The sequence below is a fragment of the Oncorhynchus tshawytscha genome, linkage group LG06 (genome assembly GCF_018296145.1).
Source record: "Oncorhynchus tshawytscha isolate Ot180627B linkage group LG06, Otsh_v2.0, whole genome shotgun sequence".
NCBI lineage: Eukaryota > Metazoa > Chordata > Actinopteri > Salmoniformes > Salmonidae > Oncorhynchus > Oncorhynchus tshawytscha.
This window is the reverse complement of record NC_056434.1, coordinates 52535136-52542018: the sequence shown is the minus strand read 5'-3', so window position 1 is coordinate 52542018 and position 6883 is coordinate 52535136. Positions and strand designations below refer to the sequence as shown.

The 6883-nt window shown below is 42.7% G+C and overlaps 1 pseudogene; it reads right to left on the bottom strand.

The window, feature by feature from the left end:
- Positions 1-1583: 1583 nt before the first annotated feature.
- Positions 1584-5518, bottom strand: LOC112253500 (annotated as a pseudogene).
- Between the last annotated feature and the right edge of the window lie 1365 nt (positions 5519-6883).

Genomic DNA, 6883 nt, shown 5'->3' with positions numbered 1-6883 from the left:
CTATCAGAAGCTTCTAAAGCCATGACATCATTTTCTAGAATTTTCCTAGCTGTTTAAAGGCACAGTCAACTTAGTGTATGTAAACGTCTGGCCCACTGGAATTGTTTGTTAACAAGAAATTTATGGAGTGGTTGAAAAACAAGTTTTAATGACTCCAACCTAAGTGTGTGTAAACTTCCGACTACAACTGTATACACAGTACCACTCAAAGGTTGGACACACCTTCTCATTCAAGGGTTTTTCTTTATTTCTAGTATTTTCTACATTGTAGAATGATAGTGAAGACATCAAAACTATGAAATAACACATATGGAATAATGTAATAACCACAAAAGTGTTAACCTAATCAAAATATATTTGAGATTCTTCAAAGTAGCCACCCTTGGCCTTTATGACAGCTTTGCACACTCTCTCAACCAGCTTCATGAGGTAGTCACCTGGAATGCATTTCAATTAACAGGTGTTCCTTGTTAAAAGTTAATTTGTGGAATTTCTTTCCTTAATGCATTTGAGCCAATCAGTTGTGTAGTGACAAGGTAGGGGTATACAGAAGATAGACCTATTTGGTAAAAGACCAAGTCCATATTATGGCAAGAACAGCTCAAATAAGCAAAGAGAAATGACTGTCCATCATTTCTTCAAGACATGAATGTCAGTCAATACGGAAAATTTCAAGAACCTTGAAAGTGTCTTCAATTGCAGTCGCAAAAACCATCAAGTGTTATGATGAAACTGGCTCTCATGAGGAGCGCCACAGGAAAGGAAGACACTGAGTTACCTCTGCTGCAGAGGATAAGTTCATGAGAGTTACGAGCCTCGGAAATTGTATCCAAAATAAATGCTTCACAGAGTTCAAGTAAGACACATCTCAACATCAACTGTTGAGAGGAGACTGCGTGAATCAGGCCTTCATGGTCGAATTGCTGCAAAGAAACCACTACCAAAGGACACCAATAAGAAGAGGAGACTTGCTTGGGCCAAGAAACACGAGCAATGGACATTAGATCGTTGGTAATCTGTCCTTTGGTCTGTTGAGTCCAAATTTGAGATTTTTGGTTCCAACTGCCGTGTCTTTGTCAGACACAAAGTAGGTGAACGGATGATCTCCGCATGTGTGTTTCCCACCATGAAGCATGGAGGAGGAGGTGTGATGGTATGGAGGTGCTTTGATTGTGACAGTATTGGTCATTTATTTAGAATTTAAGGCACACTTAACCAGCATGGCTACCACAGCATTCTGCAGTGATACGCCATGCTATCTTGGGTTGAGTTGGACCGCAGAGCGAAGGAAAAGCAGCCAACAAAGCAGAGCAACAAAGCAACAAAGCAGCCAACAGGTGCAGAGCATATCCTTCAAGACTGTTGCATTCTAGGTGAAGCTGGTTGAGAGAATGGCAAGAGTGTGCAGAGCTGTCAAGGCAAAGGGGGGCTACTTCAAAGAATCTAAAATATATTTTGATTTGTTTAACACTTTTCTGGTTACTACATGATTCCATATGTGTTATTTAATAGTTTTAATGTCTTCAGTACTATTCTACAATGTAGAAAGTCAAAATAAATAAAAACCTTTAGATGAGTAGGCGTGTACAAACTTTTGACTGATACTGTGTGTATATATATAAATTATAGAATGCTCTGGTGAACCAGATTAAGGTTGCGGTGAGTCATCTAATGTAAATAAGTCTAGCGTGCGAGGGCCAAACAAGGCAGGGATGCATCCGGAGTTAATAATGATTGGGTAGGAAGCAGTCAAGGTCCAGTTGCCTGACCAACTACCTGTGCAAAATGCAAGCGTTCACCTGGGTCGAGGGGGCAGATGCACCCATGGTTGGTCCAGGACTCTGGGAAAAGGGTGATGTGACCACTCTGGATCCTCACCTGGCTGCTGTAGTATAGGACCTTCTTTACCTTGACCTCCACCTCAGCATGGGAGCCCTGATCATGGGCCGCCACAATCCTCACCATCAGCACTATGGAGAAGAGATCAATCGATCTCTGTTCAATACTGTTGGTATCAATCCCTTTTCAATTCTGCTGGCACCATCTACTACTGCCTCAAACATGCAGTGTACTAGCATTTTCTTTTCAATTAATTTGGCATCATTCACTACAGACTGGTCCCAGATCTGTTTGTACTCTATAGCTAACTCCTAGGGTTGTTGTTATGCATACCACCAACCATAAAATAGTAGTTGGCTAACCTCAAACATGCAATGTATTAGATTTCAATTTTAATCTACAGTGTTATCTTTACATATGCATTGTCTGAGATTATTTTAATCTCTTTTTACAGTGAATTCTCAGAGAAAGAGGAATACAATGCCAGGTGGAGCCACAGGAGACAATGTATGACATCATTCATGGCTAATGCTAAGGTTATGTAGTTGTGAAGGCTTTTCCCAGGAACTTTTCCCACTTTTCCCACGTGCATCTTTCTTAATCCCACCTACCATAGTCATACTCCTTGGCACAGAAGAGTTTGGGTTTGCCAATAGTCATCTCCTTACACTCACATTTTTCTGGGAAGAAAGAGAGAATATGTTAATGTCTGTGTGTGTATGTGTGTCTGCTTGCTTGCGTGCGTGTGTGTGTGTAACTACCCATGGGTTCGATAAGATCATATATATCTTAACATAATGTCAGAGCTGACAATGGGCATAACTAACCTTCTACTACTGAATGTTTTTGTTACGGCTTAGTGACTTCATCACACCTGATTCAACTGATATTCAACACCTTGATGAGCTAAATCAGGTGTTTCATTGCTGAGCTGGAGAAAAAAAACGTTCACACAAATAAAACCTACTCAAGACCACGATTGACAATCACTGCTGTTATGTTGACCATGGCAACCCATACCAGGCAATAGTAACAACATAGTAACAAGTCAGACACAAGAGGGAGGGAGACGTGGATACCACCACAATGGACACCATTGTCATCACCATGGAGATAGTTGCCCATGTCAGGCCAAAGTAATAACAAATCAAACAAATAATTCCCTTTCTCTCTTACTTGTGCAAGAGTCAGAGGCTGAGGGTTAGGGTTAAAAAACAAGTAACAAATCATAACAGGGACAGACAGAGGGATAAGTGTGTACTCTTACATGGACAGAGCTGGGTTACAACATAGTAACAAAGAAAATATAACAGGGACAGAGAGAGGGATAAGTGTGTACTCTTACATGGACAGAGCTGGGTTACAACATAGTAACAAAGAAAATATAACAGGGACAGAGAGAGGGATAAGTGTGTACTCTTACATGGACAGAGCTGGGTTACAACATAGTAACAAAGAAAATATAACAGGGACAGAGAGGGATAAGTGTGTACTCTTACATGGACAGAGCTGGGTTACAACATAGTAACAAAGAAAATATAACAGGGACAGAGAGGGATAAGTGTGTACTCTTACATGGACAGAGCTGGGTTACAACATAGTAACAAAGAAGCTATAACAGGGACAGAGAGATGCAGGCAGAAGTACAGTGCTTTCGGAAAGTATTCAGACCCCTTCCCTTTTTTCCACATTTTGTTACATTACAGCCTTATTCAAAAATAGATTAAATAAATGTTTTTTCTCAATCTACACACAATACCCCAAAATGACAAGGTGAAAACAGGCTTTTAGAAATGTTTGCATATTTATTAAAAATAAAAAACAGAAATACCTTAAGTATTCAGTAAATCATTATCCCTGTGCAGCGACACTCCCCATCCAACCTGACAGAAGTTGAGAGGATATGCAGAGAATGGTAGAAACTCCCCAAATACAGGTGTGCCAAACTACTGTCATACCCAAGAAGACTTGAGGCTATAATCGCTGCCAAAGATGCTTCAACAAAGTACTGGGTAAAGGGTCTGAATACATATGTAACTGTGATATTTCAGTGTTCAATTTTTAATACATTTGCAATTTTAAAAAATCTATCTACACACAGTAACCCACATTATCGGGTACTGTGTGTAGATTGATGAGGGGGGAAAACAATTTAATCAATTTCAGAATAAGGCTGTAACGTAACAAAATGCGGAAAAAGTCAAGGGGTCTGAATACCTTCCAAATGCACTGTATGTTCTCTTGCATGTGCAGCAGTCTGGGCAGAGCTGGGTCTGTTGGGGTGTCTGTAGAACCCTCTCTTACAGATCTGGCACTGCCTGCCCTCTGTATTGTGTCGGCAGGAGTCACACACACACCCACTACACTATCCTGATGCCAGCCACACACCCTGGTCAAAGTGACAGCTGTCTGCATGTCTGCACACTTACACTCTAAAAAGAAAGAGTAAACACATTTCTGTTTTCCTATAGACCTTATTCACACTGCGACAATGACCGACGTGAAAATATGTTGATCCGCACAGGAAATATAACAAGATGTTTGACAGCGTTCTAATCCAGTGTGTTCAGTGTTTTCTCAAAGGTACAGATAATAGGTTTCACTAATATTTGCATCGATAAATCAATGGCATCCTGAATAACAAAAATAAAATGTACTGTACCTATTGAATCATACATTTACTAGTGAAGATGTCTGGCTGTGGCTGTGTATATTGTATAATGTACGTGGTTTTGCCTGTTAACCTTCCCGACCCTGTAAGACTCACTCTTGCATACATGCGGTGCTCCTATGATACCGTTGGCAGCTTGCCAAGGCTGTTCGTTGTAGAGGGGAGCACAGCGCTCACAGTGGTCGCCAGCTGTTTTGTGTCTGCACACACACCTCCCGTGGACCTGCCACAAGGGAGGGAGGGAGCAGTGTATTACATATGTATTACTGGATTACTGTTACAGACAGATACACACAGCTACACGCACACACCCCCTGTGGATCTGCCACAGGAGTAAAAGAGGGAGACAGAAAACAGTGTTCACAGGGAACACTCCTGAGTACTTGGAGGTACAGGCTGCCACACTCTCCCCCATCCTCGGCCAGGCCGAAGGTGCCCTCACAGTCCCTGGCGAAGTACCTGGGTTAAAAGAAAATAGGTGTATTTTGATCCCAAAGCATAACACATCAAAGTATGAATTAAAACACTTATTTCCAAAGTGGTCCTCGATGGTGCCTGAGGGTCTTCCAGGTCTGTCCGTGGCCCTGGGAACGTTCCAGCAGCATGGCAGAGAGGCGAGGGGAACGGAACACCAGGATCAGGTGGGTGAAGTAGAACTCTGTCTCCAGGTCTAGTTGGAGGGTCTCGGTCTCCACCCTCTCTGCAGACTGCCACCATGTATCTGGGTATTCAAAGGACGAGGCGGTCATGGCAGTGGTTAGGTGGGCCTGGTGGGGGAGGGCTGCGTTGCACTTGCTGCATTTGGGTACTGCTGGGCAGGAAGACTCCTTGTGGGGAGAACTAGAAGTCTGTTGTTAGGAGCAGTAGGACTCTGTGGAGTTGGATCCACACACAGACTGGTTGAGTAGTCCTCGAACCCAAGGCTAGGTTCCCCATGCGAGGGTTACAGGCCCTGCCTGCACAGCGCCTCTGGCTCTCCACTGCTGGCTCTCCACTGCTGGCTTTCCACTGCTGGCTCTCCACTGCTGGCTCTCCACTGCTGGCTGGCTCTCCACTGCTGGCTCTCCACTGCTGCTGGCGCGAACCAGGGACCCTCTGCACACATCAACAACAGTCACCCACAAAGCATCGTTACCCATCGCTCCACAAAAGCCGCGGCCCTTGCAGAGCAAGGGGAACTACTACTTCTCAGAGCAAGTGAAGTCACCGATTGAAACGCTATTTAGCGCGCACCGCTAACTAAGCTAGCCGTTTCACATCCGTTACACATGTATCTTGGTCATTTCCAACACTCTACACATGACTGAGTAGATTGTATCAGAAGTAGAAATTAGAGCAGAATATTATCTCATTCTGAAAATTCTGAAATTAAAGTAATAAATTTTTGATAAGATGTTTGTTTTATTAAATGTGTATATTAATAAGTGTATGACAATACAATAATTCTTTCCCTTTACAAAATACTCCTACAATTCTTTGATATATTCCTACAAGAAAAAAAATAAAATACACGTTTTCTGTATGCTAACCTCCGTAAACCATCCAGCCAGTAAGTCAGCTGGACTTTTGTTTGAAGGCCAGTGTGTCATTCTGGTGCATTCCTGCTGCATACCACTGCTTATTATCAACTGTCACTTATTTAGAAATCACACCTACACTGAACAAAAATATGAACGCAATATGTTAATTGTTGGGCCCATGTTTCATGAGCTGAAAAAAAGTTATGAGAAATGTTCCTTACGCACAAAAAAAGCTTATTTATCTAAAGTTTTGTGCACAACTTTGTTTACATCCCTGTTATTGAGCATTTCTCCTTTGCCAAGATGATCCATCCACCTGACAGATGTGGCATATCAAGAAGCTGATTAAACAGCATGACCATTACATAGGTGCACCTTGTGCTGGGTGCATTAAAAGGCCCCTCTAAAATGTCACACAACACAGTGTCACAGATGTTTCATGTTGAGGGAGCGTGCAATTGGCATGCTGACTACAGGAATGTCCACCTGTTGCCAGTGAATTGAACGTTCATTTCTCTTCCATAATCTGCCTCCAACGCTGTTTTAGAGAATTTGTTGTGCCATTCATCTGCCACAATCACCTCATGTTTCAGCATGATAATGCACAGCTCCATGTTGCAAGGATCTGTACACAATTCCTGCAAGCTGAAAATGTCCCAGTTCTTCCATGGCCTGCATACTCACCAGACCAATGTCACCCAACGAGCATGTTTGGGATGATCTGGCTCGACCTGTATGACAGCGTGTTCCAGTTTCCGCCAATATCCAGCAACTTTGCACAGCCATCGAAGAGGAGTGGGACAACATTGCACAGGCCACAATCAACAGCCTGATTAACTATGAGAAGGATATG